Raw genomic sequence first — 22,149 nt, 5'->3', positions numbered from 1 at the left:
CTTAAGGATTTTAAAATTACGTCCCGGCTTTGTGATTGGTTGCGTCGCAGTCACATGGGAGACGCAACCAATCACAAGCCGTGACGTCACGGGAGGCTGGACACGCGCGCATTTTAAAATGGGCGCGTGTCCAGCCTCCCGTGACGTCACGGCTTGTGATTGGTTAATGGCGGCCATGTTGCCGGGACGCGGACCAATCACAGCAAGCCGTGACGTAATTTCGTCACGGCTTGCTGTGATTGGTCCGCGTCCCGGCAACATGGCGCCGTGACCAATCATAAGCCGGGACGTCACTGGAGGCTGGACACGCGCGCTTTTTAAAAAGCGCACGTGTCCAGCCTCCCGTGACGTCACGGCTTGTGATTGGTTAATGGCGGCCATGTTGCCGGGACGCGGACCAATCACAGCAAGCCGTGACGTAATTTCGTCACGGCTTGCTGTGATTGGTCCGCGTCCCGGCAACATGGCCGCCCTGACCAATCACAAGCCGGGACTTCACGTAACCAAGTAAAAGCGCGAATTTTAAACAAACAACGCTGCCGGTTCCCTCGCTGAGGTCCAGGCTGCGTCGGACAGGTGAGTATAGCGATATTTTTTATTTTAATTCTTTCTTTTACACATTTATATGGATCCCAGGGCCTGAAGGAGAGTTTCCTCTCCTTCAGACCCTGGGAACCATCAGGAATACCGTCCGATACTTGAGTCCCATTGACTTGTATTGGTATCGGGTATCGGTATCGGATTGGATCCGATACTTTGCCGGTATCGGCCGATACTTTCCGATACCGATAATTTCAAGTATCGGACGGTATCGCTCAACACTAGTCATGAGGCATATCCACTGAAGTTGGATCAACATGTAATTTGATTTTCCACCTTGAATTTGAGTATCATTCCAAATCCAGACCTCCATGTGATATTCATTTTGATTTACATTGATAATTGTTATGTTTTACTGTTCTGAACACATTTCACTATGCAATGAATAAAAATTTGCAACTGGAATATTTCATTCCGAGATATCTAGGATGTGGTATTTTATTGTTCCCTTTATTTTTTTGAGCAGTGTATCACTGTCCGCCACGGTTTTATGGCAGTTTTCAATTTATTCAGTAAAATCCACTGCTGCTTGTTTCTGGAAAACACTCATAGAGTCAAAATTGTCACTACATCTGTAGATAAATTCCCAAAGGGTTATAATTTCCAAAATGTGGTCACTTGAGGTGTGAGACTGCTTTTCTTGCACTTAGGAGCTCTGTATATGAAGTCCGCAAACTATTCTAGGAAAATACTGTATGTGCTCCAGTAGACAAGTAAAGCTCCATCCCTCCTGAATCTCGCCGTATGGCTAAGGCTTCTTTCACTCTTCCGTCTTCCAAATCTGCACAGGATCCATCAAGACGTTGAAATAACGGATCCTGTGCAGATTGTGGAAAATGTGTGCACTGGGCCCGTCTTTCTGATGGACCCGTCGAGCCTATGTGCACCTGTTGTGTATGCGTCTTCGCAGCGGTTTTCCGCTGCGAAAACGCATACACAACACAAACCAGGTCAAAAAAAATAAAAAATCGCAGTATTCTCACCTACCGGGGTTCCCGCACACCGATGCTTCCGGCAGCTAGCGTTCCTAGTAATACATTGTGAAATCTCGCAGGAACGCCGGTAGGTGAGAATATTGCGATTTTTTATTTTTTTAATTATTTTATAATAGTAAAAAGAGAAAGAGAGCGAGCGAGAGAGAATTTCCCTGACAGGAAATTCTTCCACGCATGCTCTCTTTGAAAAGGCGAGACCGCTAAGTCATCTGGGTAATTTCGCAATGCAGCTCTGGGAACGGAAGCTGGCGGCAGCATCGCGTGCATCAGTGGACGTCGGAAGGTGAGAATAGCATGATTTTTTATTTTTTTAATTATTTTTAACATATCTTTTTACTATTGATGCTGCATAGGCAGCATCAATAGTAAAAAGTTGGTCACACAGGGTTAATAGCAGCGTTAACGGAGTGCGTTACACCGCGGGATAACGCGGTCCGTTAACGCTGCCATTAACCCTGTGTGAGTGCTGACTGGAGGGCAGTATGGAGCGGGCACTGACTGGACGGAAGTAGGGAGGGGTGAACTAGCGGCCGGACTGTGCCCGTCGCTGATTGGTCGTGGCCTGCCGGCCGTGACAAATCAGCGACGCGGGATTTCCGTTACAGACAGACAGACAAACGGACGGAAGTACCCCTTAGATGATTATATAGATAATTCAGGAACAAAGGTAACTGGAAAAACGGAGATTACTCAACAAAAATGTCCGTCATATTAATTATATGGCATCAAACATCATCAAAAGTTGTCCTCAATTAATATCAATATAATCTAGCTAGATCTCCATAGAAATCTATATACCAATATGATGACCAGCAACAAAATAAGGTGCTTAGTGCCGTACAATTCAGACCAAACTATGTGCAAAGAAGCATAAAAGGTTAGTATCACTGTAGTTAATCACTTAACCACAAGATGGTGATGTTGCTTAATTTCAAGCTAATATAGGACAAATCATGTCTGTTTTTGGTTTTGAAGGAATGCCAAAAGGAAAGCGAGCACTACTACAACTGACATATGTGAATATCCACTTCTATCCACCGTTGAAAATATATAATGAAGCTACTATGCAAATGAATGTGGCATAAATGTACCACAGAGGGATATGAGTGCCAAATCGCAAGACAACCCAGAAAAATACCAAACTAAGGGATAAACGGAGCAAATAATCACATTGTATAATAGCCTGACTTAGAGTGAGCTTTACCTGATTGTCAAAATAATCTAGAATGTGCCGTTGACGGGACCTAGAGACCTCTTGCCCCGACGCACACGTTTCGCCCAGCTTCTTCGGAGGGCGTGTCCTGGGTTGAGGGAATGGTGTGCATAAATACCAGACCTAACCAATAGGAAAATTCCCCATAGAGTGCCCTAACAGATGCTATACAAACTGCGCATGTATTAGTGAAAAGATCCACCAATAAGACAAATTCCAAGTGCAATGACGCAGTTGTCGCCATGTATGTAGTGCGCATGTGCTAAAGAAAAAATCAACCAATCGGAAAAATGCTTAACCTGTTGACTCACTTGTTGCCATTTATCATTGCGCATGCGTGAAGTAGCGAAGCTGTTTACTGAATACATCTATCTTTGTATAGATAGAAGCCAAGGTAATATATCCAAATCTATGATCATAGATATGGCGCTTGCATCTAAAGGCATATAATCATTTGATTGGGGATACCAAAATAAACATTTGCATTCTTATTTCCATATCATTAGCCCAAAGATGTATAATGTGGGTACCGATAAATATACAAAAATATTTAAACATAAGAATTGTATCTTAAAAAAATGGCAATGATGATGCTGATGGTGGTGAGGGAGGCAATAATAATGGTGGTGGGGAGGCAATGATGGAGGTGGTGGGGGATGAAATGATGGAGGTGGTGGAGGAGAAGGCAATGATGGTGGTGGGGAGGCAATAGTGGAGGTGGTGGAATGTGCAATGATGTGGTGGTGGCTGAGAAGGCAATGATGGTTGTGGTGGAAAGGACAATGATGATGGTGGTGGGGGAGGCAATGATGGAGGTGTTGGAATGGGCAATGATGGAGGTGGTGGGGGAGAAAGCAATGATGGTTGTGGTGAAAAGGACAAAGATGGTAGTGGTGGAAAGGACAATGGTGGTGGATGAGAAGGCAATGATGGAGGTAGTGATGAGTACAATGATGGGGTAGAGGGGGAGAACAATGATGGTGGTGGAGGGGGGCTGCATTATACCCTTTCATGGGGCTGTATTATACCCTATGAGGGGGCTATATTATAATTCTGGGTGGGGCTGCATTATTCTCTCAGGGGGCTACATCATACTATATGAGGGGAGCTGCATTATGCCCTATGAGGGGGCTACAGTAAATTCTATGGGGGGCTGCCTTATGAGGGGGTTGCATTATACTTTGAGGGGGGCTACTTTATATTCTGTGGAGGGGATGCATATTATATGTGGGGTGCTGCATTATTCTCTCAGGGGCTACATCATACTACATGAGGGGAGCTGCATTATGCCCTATGAGGGGGCTACAGTATATTCTATGGGGGTTGCCTTATGAGGGGGCTGCATTATACTCTGAGGGGGCTACATTATATTCTGTGGAGGGGCTGCATTATATTATATGTGGGGGCTGCATTATGCCATATGAAGGTGCTACATTATATTCTATGGGGGCTGCATTATACCTTATGTGGGGTTTGCATTATATTTTGTGGGGTGCTGTATTATACCCTATGAAGAGGGCTGCATTATATTTCATAAGGGAGGCTACATTATATTCTACAGTGCCTTGCGAAAGTATTCGGCTCCCTGGAACTTTTCAACCTTTTCCCACAAATCATGCTTCAAACATAAAGATCCCAAATGTAAATTTTTGCTGAAGAATCAACAACAAGTGGAACACAATTGTGAAGTTGAACGAAATGTATTGGTTATTTTAAATTTTTGTAGAAATTCAAAAACTGAAAAGTGGGCGTGCAATATTATTTGGCCCCTTTAACTTAATACTTTGCTGCGCCATCTTCTGCTGCGATTACAGCTGCAAGTCGCTTGGGGTACGTCTCTATCAGTTTTGTACATCAAGAGACTGAAATTCTTGCCCATTCTTCCTTGGTAAACAGCTGGAGCTCGGTGAGGTTTGATGGAGATCATTTGTGAAGAGCAGCTTTCAGCTCCAAATGCTTTCGCAAGGCACTGTATGTGGGGGCTACTTTAAATTCTATGAGGAGGCTTCCCCAACCCCTGCTACATAATTAAGACATGTACTACCTTATATTATACCCAGATATTAGCATATTTTACCTCACAATTGATGGTCTTGAATTAATTTCTAGGTAGCTATGTAGCTACATAGTAGGCCCCAAGAATGATTTTCTCTGGTGGGCCCAAGGTGCTCCAGTCCGACGCTGCCCTGAAGGTGTTAATGTCCTTTAATTGAAAAAATCTAATTTGATTAAAAAATCCTTAAAAATATTTTACTAACACAGCCATCACATATTTAATATCCCCCTTACAACATACAAAATAGAAACATATCCACTTAATGTAGGTCAGCAATGAACAATGTGAAAGAAGGAAAAAGGAAAAAAAACATGGTAAAATAGTAGAGTTTTTTGTATAGTCCCTCCAAATTTTTTTCGCAAATGTGTAGCTCAAATGGTAGCTATAAGAAAAATCTACATGACCTTCCAAAAAGAAGACCAAGTAATGCTACCTGGATGCAAAAATAAAAGATTTGTTCTAGAATAGAGGCATAACAATTATTTTGTGTGGTCGTAATGATCAAAATAACCTGGTCTTGAAGGAATAAAGTCCAGTGGTTGACAAATTGACAAAACTGCCTCACTAAGTCATGTAAAATAGATGTCAAATTGTTGTCAAATTACAATACATTACAATAGAAAAATGATCCTGAATGTACTGCATACCCTGAAGAGTAAATGTTACTTTCTCATTCAGCAATATGCTGAAATACACTAGAGGGCGATCTTTGGTCATAGACTGGAGCGTGAGGTTAGGGAAAATGTCAGTTTTATTGGTGAAAGTTGTATTTGGTCAGACAAGAAAATATTGCACATCTTCTTACAAATATATTGCAAGATCTCCTATGGTGTTTTTCTTAGGTAGCCCAAAAAAGAGTGACAAGAGAAATGAAGAGTTAAAAATGTACTCTTGTCTACACAAGTGATAATTATAAGATCGAAGGAGGCAAACACATACATAGAAATCATGGGGCCTCATAGCAAGGGTACTTATTGCCCCCCCCTCTCTGCCAATAGATAAAAAAAAATTGTCGGAGTAGGAGAAGATACACTTCCCAACTTTTAAACACAGTGCGACGGATGTTTTCTGTAGTACATAAGCTCTTTAGCATTCTCACCTACTACGATAACTCTTTCATAGCCCCCATAGAGTACGATGTCCCCCCATACACACACACAGTATGATTCTTTGCAGTGAGGCTTCCCCCATAATTCTCTTCCACAGTACACCCCACCCCATACAGTATGATAGCCCCATCAGTAAGATGCACAAACAGTTCACCGCCTCCAGTATGATGCGCCGACAGCAACCCCACACAGTATGATGGTCTCACATACCCCAAGCCCCTCACTGGTATCATGGTCTCAAAGCCCCTCATACAGAATGATGCCCCAATAACTGCCCATACAATACGATGGACTTCACAGCTCAATCACATCTTTTATGAGAGCCACCACAACCACTCATACAGTATGATGGACCCCACAGCTCCCCTATACTATGTATGATGGCCTCAACAGTCTTTTACACATTATGATGTAACCCACATCTCCTCCATAACATGAATGATGGCGCCTAGAGCCCCTCACACAGTATGATGGACCCCACAGCTCCTCACACAATATGATGGACCCCACAGCTCCCCCATACCATACCATGAATGATGGCCACCAAAGCCCTTCACACAGTATGATGTCTCATAGTATTCTCCTTTGGATTGACAAAATAATAAAAAAAATACTCACCTAACCCCATTTCTCTGATCTGTGGCATGTGAGCCAGCGTGTTAGTTTTCCATTTTTAGATTTCCGAGGATGCACATAGCATTAATCAACATGCATTGTGGAAAGTGGCTCACAGCCCCATAGCAGTGGTATGGTTTCCCGCTGTGGGCAGTATTACCTTGGGTTGAGGTCTCAGCCAAGGATCTTGTATTTTCATGCTCCCCTGGCTTTATCATAAAATGCAAGACTATGGCATGAAGAAAATGAATAGGGCCTTGAATAGAGGTAATTCATGTACCCTGTCACTCTATTATATGTCTATGCTATTGGAGAAAAGCTTTGTAGCTGTGGTCGCCATCCCTAGCAACATGATCGCTGAGGATGGCTGGCAAGTAGAGTAATTGTTTTGGTGTTTTTATTTACAGCTAACTTCAAGCCCAGAGGTTAATAATGGAGAGGTGTCTATTAGAAGCCCTCATTAATAACCCCATAGTCATATTGTAAATAAAAAAGACACACAGAATAAAGTCCTTTATTTAGCGTAAAGACACCTCTCCATTACTAGCCCATAGGCTTGATGTCAGCTGCCAATACAAAGCTGACATAAACCCCAATACTATTACCCCACTTGCCAATGCAAGAGGGAAGAGCAAGCCTAAGCTCAGAATTGGCACATCTTATAGATGCACCTTTTCTGGTGCAGCAGAGAGCTGATGTTTTTGTCTGGGAGGAGTCAATCTCCTTTCCCCCTCCTAGGCTATTAATATCAGCCAGAAGCTGTCTGCATAACCTTTGCTGGTTATTAATTATAGAGGACCCTATGTTATTTTTTTGGGAGGTCCCCATTTTAATAACGAGTAATGACTAAGTATACTGCTGTGAGCTGATATAATATCCTGGGAAGCTCCATGGGTATTACCCCCTTCCCAGGCTATAAACATCTGCTCCCAGCTGTCTACTTTCCCTCTGCTGGTTAACCACTTTTTTCATTATTTTTTTTATTTACGTCCAATTGGCGTATATTGGCGATTCACGTCCAATATACAAGGACAATTACAGCATGCTGTGATTTTTTTTTCTCAGTCCAATCTGAGCTAAGAAAAAAATAGCAGATGAGCAGAAACTCAGAGAATAACATTAGGCAGAGTGGAATCTGATTTTTTAACTGGATCTATGGGGGGGCGTATAATCTCATTTATATTAAAGAGGGGGATGAGTGGAAAACAGCTTTCAATACGCCTGAGGGACGCTATGAGAACCTTGTGGTGCCATTTGGGATGATGAATGTGTGACACCCCAGGAATCCGGCTGTCACAGTGGTATTGCCTGCCACTCGGGGAGGGTGATGCTATGCGTGGAAGCGAGAAGGGATCCCCTTAGCAGGTAACACTTATATACAACACTTTTCTGACTCCAGGCCAGAAGGGGGAGCTCTAGACTCGGTTTCAGGGTAGCTTCCCTATATATTTTGGCTGGTCGAGGAGTTAGAGCAGATTGTAGGAGACAGTGAAGGAAAAAGGAGCAAGAGAGGAGAGACAAATTGGAGTGGAGCTGCAACTGGGCTCCCTCCAGGGTTTAGCGCAAGAAACCGGACACCAGGATTCTGAGGCTGTGTGGGAACTGTATGCCCAACAGCAGAAACTGGAGGGCAGGAGATTGCTAGTCTCCGGGCCACAACTACACCAGAATGCACAGCAACAGATAACAGCCCGGAGTCACCACAAGAAAGGGACACCTGTAAAAAGGTTCGAGTTGCCTGCCATGCGGGTAGAGTCCCACCTGAGGGACGGATTGAGAGAGCACCTTGTATGAAGCCTAAAGCAGCAAGGGACAGAGAACTCAGTGCAGAAAGGAAGGCTTCCAACCCCACCTGGCCAGGGGGATTCCGAACCGCGTCCAGGCTGCCCGGATTTCAAGATCACTTGTAACCTGTGCCTAGGACTGCAATTTCATCAGTAAAAGGTAAAGAGACTGCAAACCTTGTGTCCTCCAATTTTTTCCTGCACTCCAACATCTACAACCCCTATAGACTTTCTTGGTAGACCTGGGGCCCCCGCTCCACTTGTGGGGAGCTAAACCATCTAAGCTGCATTACCATCGGCCTCAGAGGACCCCTTTAAGCAGCGTCGGTCATCCCTGGCCAAGTACCACAGGTGGCATCATGATCATTACTACATTAGACTTTATTCCCATTTCCATTAACCCCTTAAGCCTCGAGGGTGGTTTGCACGTTAATGACCGGGCCAATTTTTTCAATTCTGACCACTGTCCCTTTATGAGGTTATAACTCTGGAAAGCTTCAACGGATCTTGGCGATTCTAACAATGTTTTCTCGTGACATATTGTACTTCATGATAGTGGTAAAATTTCTTTGATATTACCTGCATTTATTTGTGAAAAAAAACGGAAATTTGGCGAAAATTTTGCAATTTTCCAAATTTGAATTTTTATGCAATGAAATCACAGAGATATGTCACACAAAATACTTAATAAGTAACATTTCCCACATGTCTACTTTACATCAGAACAATTTTGGAACCAAAATTTTTTTTTGTTAGGGAGTTATAAGGGTTAAAAGTTGACCAGCAATTTCTCAGTTTTACAACATCATTTTTTTTTAGGGACCACATCTCATTTGAAGTCATTTTGAGGGGTCTATATGATAGAAAATAACCAAGTGTGACACCATTCTAAAAACTACACCCCTCAGGGTGCTCAAAACCACATTCAAGAAGTTTATTAACCCTTCAGGTGTTTCACAGGAAATTTTGGAATGTTTAAATAAAAATGAAAATTTAACTTTTTTTCACAAAAAAATTACTTCAGCTCCAATTTGTTTTATTTTACCCAGGGTAACAGGAGAAAATTGACCCCAAAAGTTGTTGTACAATTTGTCCTGAGTACGCTGATACCCCATATGTGGAGGTAAACTGCTGTTTGGGTGCATGGCAGAGCTCGGAAGCGAAGGAGCGCCATGTGACTTTTCAATGCAAAATTGACTGGAATTGAGATGGGACACCATGTTGCATTTGGAGAGCCCCTGATGTGCCTAAACATTGAAACCCCCCCACAAGTGACACCATTTTGGAAAGTAGACCCCATAAGGAACTTACCTAGATGTGTGGTGAGCACTTTGACTCATTAAGTGATCCACAGAAGTTTCTAATGCAGAACCGTAAAAATAAAACATCATATTTTTTCACAAAAATGATCTTTTCGCCCCCAATTTTTTATTTTCCCAAGGGTAAGAGAAGAAATTGGACCCCAAAAGTTGTTGTCCAATTTGTCCTGAGTACGCTGATACCCCATATGTGGGGTTAAACCACTGTTTGGGTGCATGGGAGAGCTCGTAAGGGAAGGAGCGCCGTTTTACTTTTCAATGCAAAATTGACAGGAATTGAGATGGGACGCCATGTTGCGTTTGGAGAGCCAATGATGTGCCTACACATTGAAACCCCCCACAAGTGACACCGTTTTGGAAAGTAGACCCCCTAAGGAACTTATCTAGATGTGTGGTGAGCACTTTGACCCATTAAGTGATTCACAGAAGTTTATAATGCAGAGCCGTAAAAATAAAAAATCATATTTTTTCACAAAAATGATTTTTTCGCCCCCAATTTTTTATTTTCCCAAGGGTAAGAGAAGAAATTGGACCCCAAAAGTTGTTGTACAATTTGTCCTGAGTACGCTGATACCCCATATGTGGGGGTAAACCACTGTTTGGGCGCATGGGAGAGCTCGGAAGGGAAGGAGCGCCGTTTGACTTTTCAATGCAAAATTGACTGGAATTGAGATGGGACACCATGTTGCGTTTGGAGAGCCACTGATGTGCCTAAACATTGAAACTCCCCACAAGTGACACCATTTTGAAAAGTTGACCCCCTAAGGAACTCATCTAGATGTGTTGTGAGAGCTTTGAAGAGCCGTGAAGATAAAAATTCTTTTTTTTTTCCACAAAAATTATTTTTTAGCCCCCAGTTTTGTACTTTTCCAAGGGTTACAGTTGAAATTGGACCCCAAAAGTTGTTGTCCAATTTGTCCTGAATACGCTGATACCCCATATGTGGGGGGGAACCACCGTTTGAGCGCATAGCAGAGCTCGGAAGGGAAGGAGCGTCATTTGGAATGCATACTTAGATGGATTGGTCTGTAGGTGTCACATTGCGTTTGCAGAGCCCCTAATGTACCTAAACAGTAGAAACCCCCCTCAAGTGACCCCATATTGGAAACTAGACCGCCCAAGGAACTTATCTAGATGTGTTGTAAGAACTTTGAACCCCCCAAGTATTTCACTACAGTTTATAACGCAGAGCCGTGAAAATAAAAAATCCTTTTTTTTCCACAAAAATTATTTTTTAGCCCCCAGTTTTATTTTTTCCCAAAGGTAACAGGAGAAATTGGACCCCAAAAGTTGTTGTCCAATGTGTCCTGAGTACGCTGATACCCCATATGTTAGGGTAAACTTCTGTTTGGGCGCACGGAAGAGCTCGGAAGGGAAGGAGCACTGTTTTACTTTTTCAACGCAGAATTGGCTGGAATTGAGATCGGACGCCATGTTGCGTTTGGAGAGCCCCTGATGTGCCTAAACAGTGGAAACCCCCAATTATAACTGAAACCCTAATCCAAACACATCCCTAACCCTAATCCCAACAGTAACCCTAACCACACCCCTAAACCTGACACACCCCTAACCCTAATCCCAACCTTATTCCCAACCGTAAATGTAATCCAAATCCTAACCCTAACTTTAGCCCCAACCCTAACCCTAACTTTTGCCCCAACCCTAACTGTAGCCTTAACCCTAGCCCCAACCCTAACCCTAGCCCTAACCCTAGCCTTAACCCTAGCCCCAACCCTAACCCTAGCCCTAACCCTAGCACTAACCCTAACCCTAGCCCTAACCCTTGCCCTAACCCTAACCCTAGCCCTAACCCTAGCCCTAACCCTAACCCTAGCCGTAACTCTAGCCCTAACCCTAACTCTAACCTTAGCCCTAACCCTAACCCTAGCCCTAACCCTAACCCTAACCCTAATGGGAAAATGGAAATAAATACATTTTTTAAATTTTTTAATTTTTCACTAACTAAGGGGGTGATGAAGGGGGGTTTGATTTACTTTTATAGCGGTTTTTTTAGCGAATTCTTATGATTGGCAGCCGTCACACACTGAAAGACGCTTTTTATTGCAAAAAATATTTTTTGCATTACCACATTTTGAGAGCTATAAGTTTTTCATATTTTGGTCCACAGAGTCATGTGAGGTCTTGTTTTTTGCGGGACGAGTTGACATTTTTATTGGTAACATTTTCTGGCACGTGACATTTTTTGATCGCTTTTTATTCCGATTTTTGTGAGGCAGAATGACCAAAAACCAGCTTTTCTTGAATTTCTTTTGGGGGAGGCGTTTATATTGTTCCGCGTTTGGTAAAATGGATAAAGCAGTTTTATTCTTCGGGTCAGTACGATTACAGCGATACCTCATTTATATCATTTTTTATGTTTTGGCGCTTTTATACGATAAAAACTATTTTATAGAAAAAATAATTATTTTTGCATCGCTTTATTCTGAGGACTATAACTTTTTTATTTTTTCTTTAATGACACTGTATCGCAGCTCGATTTTTGCGGGACAAGATGACGTTTTCAGCGGTACCATGGTTATTTAGATCCGTCTTTTTGATCGCGTGTTATTCCACTTTTTGTTTGGTGGTATGATAATAAAGCGTTGTTTTTTGCCTCGGTTTTTTTTTTTTTTTACGGTGTTCACTGAAGGGGTTAACTAGTGGGACAGTTTTATAGGTCGGATTGTTATGGATGCCGTGATACTAAATATGTGTACTTTTTTTTTTTTTTAATTTAGATAAAGAAATGTATTTATAGGAACAATATTTTTTTTTTTGGGGGGGGGGGATTTCTTTTAATTTTTTTTACACATGTGAATATTTTTTTTTTTACACTATAACATTGCCCCGGGGGGGCATCATGTTATAGTGTAAGATCGCTGATCTGACACTTTGCTGTGCACTGTGTCAGATCAGTGATCTGACGTGCTCTCCTGGAGGCTTCCCGGCACCTGCTCTGAGCAGGCGCTGTGAAGCCACCTCTCTGAAGGACCCGGATGCCGTGGTCATTTTGGATCCAGGCCTGCTGCAGGGAGGAGGAGGTAAGAGTCCCTCGGAGCAACGCGATCACATCACGTTGCTCCGGGGGTCTCAGGGAAGCACGCAGGGAGCCCCCTCCCTGCGCAATGCTTCCCTATAACGCCAGAACACTGCGATCATTTTCGATCGCAGTGTGCCGGGGGTTAGTGTGCCGGGGGTGGTCCGTGACCGCTCCTGGCACATAGTGCCGATTGTCAGCTGCAATAGTCAGCTGACACCCGGCCGCGATCGACCGCACTCCCCCGTGAGCGTGGCCGATCGCATATGACGTACTATCCCGTCACTGGGAATTAAGTCCCAGGTCACCTTGACGGGATAGTACGTCACATGGGGTTAAGGGGTTAATCCCCCTTTACTGGATGCCCAGGACCATGGACCACTGCCATTGTGAACACCCCTTTAAGGACCACCGGACCCGGTACTGAGTATCCCACGCTCCTAGCGGGTGCTCCAAATGCTCCTGCCATCTTCCAGCACTTTGTATAGTACATCTTTAGTCACCTGGTATAGATTTGTGGTAAACTATCTTGATGACATAATAATTTATTTACATGACTGTTGTGAATTCCGTTCTCGGGCTCCCTCCTGTGGTCATGAGTGGTACTTTGTGAGTTCTGTTCATGGGCTTCCTCTGGTGGCTTTGAGTGTTACGGCTGGTCTGTAGCTGGACCCCAGCTGCCTCGTTTTCTGCTAGGCTTGCTGCCTATTTAACTCCATCTGGACCTTTACTTGTTGCCTGCTGTCGTTGTATTCAGTACTGGTTCAGATCTCTCTGGGACTTCCCTTGTGACCTGTCTCCTCGTGGAGAAGCTAAGTTCATACTAGTCCATTTTTGCTCATTGCTTTTTGAAAATGTTTCTCAGTATATGATGAGTTCAGTCCAGCTTGCTTATATGCTATTTGATTGCTAGCTGGAAGCTCTGGGGTGCGGAGTTGCGCCCCTCACATCGTGAGTCGGTGTGGGGGTCTTTTTGTATTCTCTGTGTGGATAATTTTTGTAGTATTTTATACTGACCGCACAGATTCCTTGCTATCTTCTGACTATTTAGTTACTAGCGGGCCTCATTTGCTAAAACCTATTTTCATTTCTATGTTTGTGTTTTCCCCTTAACTCACCGTTATTATTTGTAGGGGCTGCCTACTCTTTGGGGAAAATTTCTCTGAGGCAAGTGAGGCTTTGTTTCTCTCTAGGGGTAGCTAGTTTCTCAGGCTGTGAAGAGGCGTCTAGGCCGAGTCAGGTACACTCCACGGCTGCCTATAGTGTGTGTTTGATAGGATCAGGATTGCGGTCAGTAGAGTTCCCACATTCCCAGAGCTTGTCCTTATTTTGGTTTACTTATCAGGTCAGTTCATGTGTTCCTAACCACCAGAACCATAACACATGACCTTGAGTCACATCAGTTACATGTTAGGCAGGTCTTACAGATACTCAGAGACAATAAATTATTTGTCAAACCAGAGAAATGTATGTTCTCGGTTGAGGAGATCACTTTTCTAGGATATGTGTTATCATCCACCAGTTTTTGCATGGATCTGGTAAAAGTCCAGTACTGGATTTGGGATCGTCCTGAGGATTTGAGGGCGTTACGGTAGTCGTTGGCAAAATCCAAAAACCTTTGTAAGTTCATCAAAAACTTATCGGGAGTGGCCAAACCACTGACGCCTATGACCAGTAAATGGACAGACTTTTTCAAGTGGTCCAGTCTGGCATTTGATACCTTAAAGGAGTGTTTAGCATCGAATCTCATACAGCCTGACATCGCTCAGCCTTTAAATGTAGAAGCTGACACGTCTGAAGTGGTGGTGGGGGCTGTATTGTTGCAGGGTGCATCTCCTGGTAAATGGCATCCATGTGCATACTTTTCTAAAAAGAACTGTCATCAGCGGAGAGAAATTACGACATTGGTAGCAGAGAACTCTTGGCAATCAAGTGGGCCTTTAAAGAGTGGATTCATTTTCTGGAGGGAGCAGTTCATCCGGTTATGGTAATCACGGATCATATGAATCTCGTATATCTAGAGTCTGCAAAACGTCTAACGCCTCGACTGGCCATTCACATCCATGCCAATACTCCACATGGCTGTGATGGCTACGGAAGTGCCTACAACCTAAAAGCTTGTTGACTGGCTGTGCTGCAGCCTTCCAACAAACTTTATTAGGCACCTGAACAGTAAGGCTATGTGCACACTTTGCGGGGTCCTCTGCGGGTTCTCCCGCAGCGGATTTGATAAATCTGCAGGGCAAAACCGCTGCGGTTATCCCTGCAGATTTATCGCGGTTTGTTCCGCGGTTTCCGCTGCGGGTTTACTCCTATACTATTGATGCTGCATATGCAGCAATATGCAGCATCAATAGTAATGTTAAAAATAATAAAAAATGGTTTATACTCACCCTCTGACGTCCCGATCTCCTCGGCGCTGCACGCGGCGGTCCGGTTCCAAAGATGCTGTGCGAGAAGGACCTTCGTGACGTCATGGTCATGTGACCACGACGTCACGGTCATGTGACCGCAACGTCATCTCAGGGCCTGCTCGCACAGCATCTTTGGAACTGGACGGCCGCGTGCAGCGCTGAGAGGTGAGTATATCATTATTTTTTATTTTAATTCTTTTTTTTTTACACAAATATGGTTCCCAGGGCCTGGAGGAGAGTCTCCTCTCCTCCACCCCGGGTACCATCTGCACATTATCCGCTTACTTCCCGCATCGTGGGCACAGCCCCATGCGGGAAGTTAGCGGATCAATGCATTCCTATGTGTGCAGAATCGCAGCGATTCTGCACAAAGAAGTGACATGTTGCGGAATGTAAACCGCTGCGTTTCTGCGTGGTTTTTCCCGCACCATGTGCACAGCGGATTGCGGTTCCCATAGGGTTTACATGTAAATGTAAACGCTATGGAAACTGCTGCGGACCCGCAGCTGTAGAAACGCTGCGGATCCGCAGTAAAACCCGCAAAATGTGAACATGGCCTTAACCAGACATCCTGTGAAAAATCAGTGTTCGGGGGCTGGTGCAGACTCAAACTTTACAGTTCAGGTACGCTTATCCCTAGTTGTAACGATTAAGAGTGACACCAAATGTGTGAATGTGTGGGGCTGGTGTTAATGAATGTGTTATGTTTCTGTTTTTACCTAAATAAAGTTTTTTAATTGAAAAATTGTGGTTTGTGTACTTCAAAATTAAATTGTATTTCTTCTTTTACCTTCACTTAATACATACACTATATAAAAAGACACATATGCATGTTTTTATCAATACCTGACATGAAATCAGAATAAACCTTTCCCGTTTTAGGTTAATTAGGATTACCATAATTATTAATATTTGCCAAATGTCAGAATAATGAGGGAGAGAGAATGTTTAAGGCATTTTTATTACTTACTGCAAAGTCAAAAGTTTACATACACTAAGATTACTATGCCTTTAACGAATTCTGGACTGCCCATATAATCTTGGTTGTGGTTGTAAGCTTCTAATTTTTTTTACAACATCTGAGTTAATTAGAGACACACCAGTAGATGTATGTTAATGCACACCTGAAACACACTGCTTCTTTGTATAGAATCATGGGAAAGTCACAAGAAATCAGCCAAGATATCAGAAAGAGAATTGTGAACTTGCACAAGTTTTCTCATCTGTGGGTACAATTTTAAAATACCTGAAGGTGCCTTGTTCATCTGTACAAACAATTATACAATTATACACAACTACAAAAAAGATGGGAATGTCCAGCCATCATACCAGGAAGGTGACGGGTTCTGTGTCCCAGAGATGAATATGCTTCTGTCCGACATGTGCATATCGACCCAAGGACAAAATCCAAAGACTTTGCCAAGATGATGACGGAAGCTGGTAAGATTGTGTCAATATCCACAGTGAAGCGAGTACAGTATCAACATGGGCTAAAAGGCCATTCTGCCAGGAAAACAAAAGAAACATAAAATAGCATGATAAATGTTTGCAAATGCACACAGGAACAAAAACCTTCATTTTTGGAGGCATGTCCTGTTGTCTGATGAAACTAAAATTAAACGTTTTGGGCATAATGACCATCGTTACGTTAGGAGGAATAATGGAGAGTGGCAGCATCATGTTGTAGGGTTATTTTGCTGCAGGCGGGACTGGCACACTTCACAGAATTGATAGCATCATGAGAAAAGAAGATTATGTGGCAATACTGAAGCAACATCTCAACACATCTCCCAGGAAGTTAAAGATTGGGCAGAAATGGGTCTTCCAAATAGACAATGATCCGAAGCATACTGCCAAAATGGTAAGAAAATGGCTTAAGGATAACAAAGTCATTATTTTGGAGTGGCCATCACAAAGCCCTGATCTCTATCCTATTGAAAATATATGGGCAAAGCTGAAAAGGAAGGTGCGAGCAAGGCGATGTACAAACATGGATCTGTTACACCAGTTTTGTCAAGACAAATGGGCCAAAATTCCGACCAACTATTGTGAGAAGCTTATGGAAGGATATCCCAAACGTTTGACCCAAGTCATTCAGTTTAAGAGCAATGGTACCAAATACTAATGAAATGTATGTAAACTTTTGACTTTGCATTAAGTAATAAAAATACTTTAAAACATTCTTTCTCTTTTATTAGTCTGACATTTGGCAAATAGTTATAATCATTATAGTCCTAGTTGATTTAAAACGAGAAAGGTTTATTCTAATTTCATGTCAGATATTGAGAAAAACATGCATGTGTCTGTTTACATAGTGTATGTAAACTTCTGGTTTCGACTATCTATCTATCTATCTATCTATCTATCTATCTATCTATCTATATTTAATTTATGAAATAAGCATTCGAACCCTTGCTGATTTTGTACGTTTGCCCACTGACAAAGACATGAACAGTCTATAATTTTAAGGCTAGATTAATTTTTCATTTTAATATTGAGAGATAGAATATCAAAAATAAAATCCAGAAAATCACATTGTATAAATTTATTTGCATTTTGCAGTGAGAAATAAGTATTTAATCCCTCTCACAAACAAGACTTAATGCTTGGTGGCAAAACCCTTGTTGGCAAGTACAGCAGTAAAACGTTTTTTGTAGTTGATGATGAGGTTTGCTCACATTTCAGGAGAAATTTTAGTCCACTCCTCGTTGCAGATCATCTCTAAGTCATTAAGAGTTTGAGGCCGTCACTTGGCAACTTGGAGCTTCAACTCCCTCCATAAGTTTTATATGGTATTAAGGGCTGGAGACTGGCTAGGCCACTCCATGACCTTAATGTGATTCTTTTTGAGCCACTCCTTTGTTGCCTTGACTGTATGTTTTGGGTCATTGCCTTGCTGGAAGACCCAGCCATGACCCATTTTTAAAGTCCTGGTGGAGGGAAGGAGGTTGTCACTCAGGATTTTATGGTATATGGCTCCATCCATTGTTCCATTGATGTGGTGAAGTAGTCCTGTGCCCTTAGCAGAGAAACACCCCCAAACATAATGTTTCCACCACCATGCTTGACAGTGGGGACAGTGTTCTTTGGGTCATAGGCAGAATTTCTCTTCCTCCAAACACGGCGAGTTGAGTTAATGCCAAAGGCCTCAATTGTTATCTCATCTGACCACAGCATCTTCTCCCAATAACTCACAGAATCATCCAGGTGTTCATTGGCAAACTTCAGATGGGCCTGCACATGTGTCTTCTTGAGAAGGGGGACATTGCGGGCACTGCAAGATTTTAACCCCTTACTGTCATTGGACATATTAGTACACCAATGTCAGTGTCTCCCGCTTTGATGTGGGCTCTGATGGTGAGCCCACATCTTTCCGGGGACATGTCCGCTGTTTTGAACAGCTGACATGTGCCGGCAGTAGCCGCGGGTGGAATCGCGATCCACTCCACGGCTATTAACTAGTTATATGCAGCTGTCAAACTCTGACAGCGGAATTTAAATTGTGCTTAACGCCATTGGGACGGAAATACGCGCATCGGTGACCCCGTCACATGATCTGTTGACATTGATGCATCGGCATGACAACCAGAGGTCTCCTGCCCTTACCCAACCTGAGATCACGAAAAATGGAGATGCTACGGGTATCGAAAAATTGCGCAATATAATTTTTTTTAACAAAGTTTGGCATTTTTTTTCACCACTTAAATAAAAATACAACCTAGACAAGTATGGTGTCTATGAACTCGTAATGACCTGCAAAATCATAATGGCAGGTCAGTTTTAGCATTTAGTGAACCTAGCAAAAAAAGCCAAACAAAAAACAAGTGTGGAACTGCACTTTTTTGCAATTTCACCACACTTGGAATATTTCTCCTGTTTTCTAGTACATGAAATGGTAAAAGCAATGGTGTTATTCAAAAGTACAGCTCATCCTGCAAAAAAATAAGCCATTTTATATGGCTATATTGAAGGAAAAATAAAAAAGTTATGGCTGTCAGGAGAAGGGGAGTGAAAAACCTAAATCGCAAAACCGAAGAACGCTCCGGTCGTGAAGGGGTTAAACATTAGCAAGTTCCCCTGCATGTAGTTTTAGGCTGATCTCTCACCTTCCTCATGATCAAGGATACCCACGAGGTGAGATTTTGCATGGTTCCCCAGGTCTATGTCGATTGACAGTCAATTTGTATTTCTTCCATTTTCTTACTATTGCACCAACAGTTGTCTCCTTCTCATCCAGCGTCTTACTTATGGTTTTGTAGACCATTCCAGCTTTGTGCAGGTCTATGATCTTGTCCCTGACAGCCTCATAAAGCTCTTTGGTCTTGCCCATGTTGTAAAGGTTAGAGTCTTTTATAAAGGTGACTATGTAAGACAGCTGTCTTTAATGCAGGTAACAAGTTGATTGTCTGTAGGAGACAGAACTCTTAATGGTTGGTAGGGGATCAAATACTTATTTCTACCTGCAAAATGCAAATACATTTATAGAATTTATACAATGTAATTTTCTGGATTTTATTTTTGATATTATATCTCTCAATGTTATATATATACATATATATACACTCACCGGCCACTTTATTAGGTACACCTGTCCAACTTCTTGTTAACACTTAATTTCTAATCAGCCAATCACATGGCGGCAACTCAGTGCATTTAGGCATGTAGACATGGTCAAGACAATCTCCTGCAGTTCAAACCGAGCATCAGTATGGGGAAGAAAGGTGATTTGAGTGCCTTTGAACGTGGCATGGTTGTTGGTGCCAGAAGGGCTGGTCTGAGTATTTCAGAAACTGCTGATCTACTGGGATTTTCACGCACAACCATCTCTAGGGTTTACAGAGAATGGTCCGAAAAAGAAAAAAAATCCAGTGAGCGGCAGTTCTGTGGGCGGAAATGCCTTGTTGATGCCAGAGGTCAGAGGAGAATGGGCAGACTGGTTCGAGCTGATAGAAAGGCAACAGTGACTCAAATCGCCACCCGTTACAACCAAGGTAGGCCTAAGAGCATCTCTGAACGCACAGTGCGTCGAACTTTGAGGCAGATGGGCTACAGCAGCAGAAGACCACACCGGGTACCACTCCTTTCAGCTAAGAACAGGAAACTGAGGCTACAATTTGTACAAGCTCATCGAAATTGGACAGTAGAAGATTGGAAAAACGTTGCTTGGTCTGATGAGTCTCGATTTCTGCTGCGACATTCGGATGGTAGGGTCAGAATTTGGCGTAAACAACATGAAAGCATGGATCCATCCTGCCTTGTATGGAGCATCTTTGGGATGTGCAGCCGACAAATCTGCGGCAACTGTGTGATGCCATCATGTCAATATGGACCAAAATCTCTGAGGAATGCTTCCAGCACCTTGTTGAATCTATGCCATGAAGAATTGAGGCAGTTCTGAAGGCAAAAGGGGGTCCAACCCGTTACTAGCATGGTGTACCTAATAAAGTGGCCGGTGAGTGTATATATTTATATATATATATATATATATATATATATATACACACACACTGCGAACACTAAAGGGAACACTTAAACAGCAGAATATAACTTCAAGTAAATCAAATTTCTGCTTAAGTAGCAACACCGATTGACAATCAATTTCACATGCTGTTGTGCAAATGGCATAGACAACAGATGGAAATTATTGGCAATTATCAAGACACACTCAATAAAGGAGTGGTTCTGCAGGTGGGGACCACCGTCCACATCTCTGTACCAATGCTTTCTGGTTGATGTTTTGGTCACTTTTGCATGTTGGCTGTGCTTTCACACTTGTGGTAGCATGAGACGGACTCTACAATCCACACAAGTGGCTCCGGTAGTGCAGTTCATCCAGGATGGCACACTAATGCGAGCTGTGGTGAGAAGGTTTGCTGTGTCTGTCAGCGTAGTGTCCAGAGGCTGGAGGCGCTACTAGGAGACAGTCCAGTACACCAGGAGACGTCGAGGGGGCCGTAGGAGGGCAACAACCCAGCAACAGGACCGCTACCTCAGCCTTTGTGCAAGGAGGAACAGGAGGAGCACTACCAGAGCCCTGCAAAATCACCTCCAGCAGGCCACAAATGTGCATGTGTCTGCACAAATGGTTAGAAACCAACTCCATGAGGATTGTCTGAGTGCCTGACGTCCACAGATGGGGGTTGTGCTCACAGCCCAAAATCATGCAGGACGCTTGGCATTTGCCACAAAACACCAGGATTGGCAAATTCACCATATGCTCTTCACAGATGAAAGCAGGTTCACACTGAGCACATGTGACAGACGTGACAGAGTCTGGAGAAGCCATGGAGAGCGAGATTTGCTGCCTGCAACATCCTTCAGCATGACCGTTTGGCAGTGGGTCAGTAATGGTGTGGGGTGGCATTTCTTTGTAGGGCCGCACAGCCCTCCATGTGTTTGCCAGAGGTAGCCTGACTGCCATTAGGTACCAAGATGAGATCCTTAGACCCCTTGTGAGACCATATGCTGGTGTGGTTGGCCCTGGGTTCCTCCTAATGCAGGACAATGTCAGACCTCATGTGACTGGAGTGTGTCAGCAGTTCCTGCGAGATGAAGGCATTGAAGCTATGGACTGGCCCGCCCGCTCACCAGACCAGAATCCGATTGAACACATCTGGGACATCATGTCTCGCACCCATATGCAAAATGGAAAGGTGGCTGACAGCACTCACTTATTGGGACGCCCGTTCCATGTCCAGGGAACCCTCCTGGGTAATCTAGATAATCCAACTCAAAAGAACAGCGCTCCAGCCGGGTGTAGTAATCAAGTAAAAAAGGTCTTTATTCAGCCATGGTATAGCGACGTTTCGACCATAGATCGGTCTTTTTCAAGCATACAAAATGGTGTCATGGGCTGTCTTAAATAGTGTGGATACCACGCAGGGCACCAATCACTATCGAACCACAGCCGACATTAAAATACCGTACAGAAATATAACAAATAAGAAACATCAGACACTTGTGTATAAACAAATCTCATATGGACTGTTGTGAATTCTGCTCTTGGG

Source organism: Ranitomeya variabilis, chromosome 1, assembly GCF_051348905.1.
Source record: "Ranitomeya variabilis isolate aRanVar5 chromosome 1, aRanVar5.hap1, whole genome shotgun sequence".
NCBI classification, from domain to species: Eukaryota; Metazoa; Chordata; class Amphibia; order Anura; family Dendrobatidae; genus Ranitomeya; species Ranitomeya variabilis.
This window is presented reverse-complemented; position numbering follows the sequence as displayed.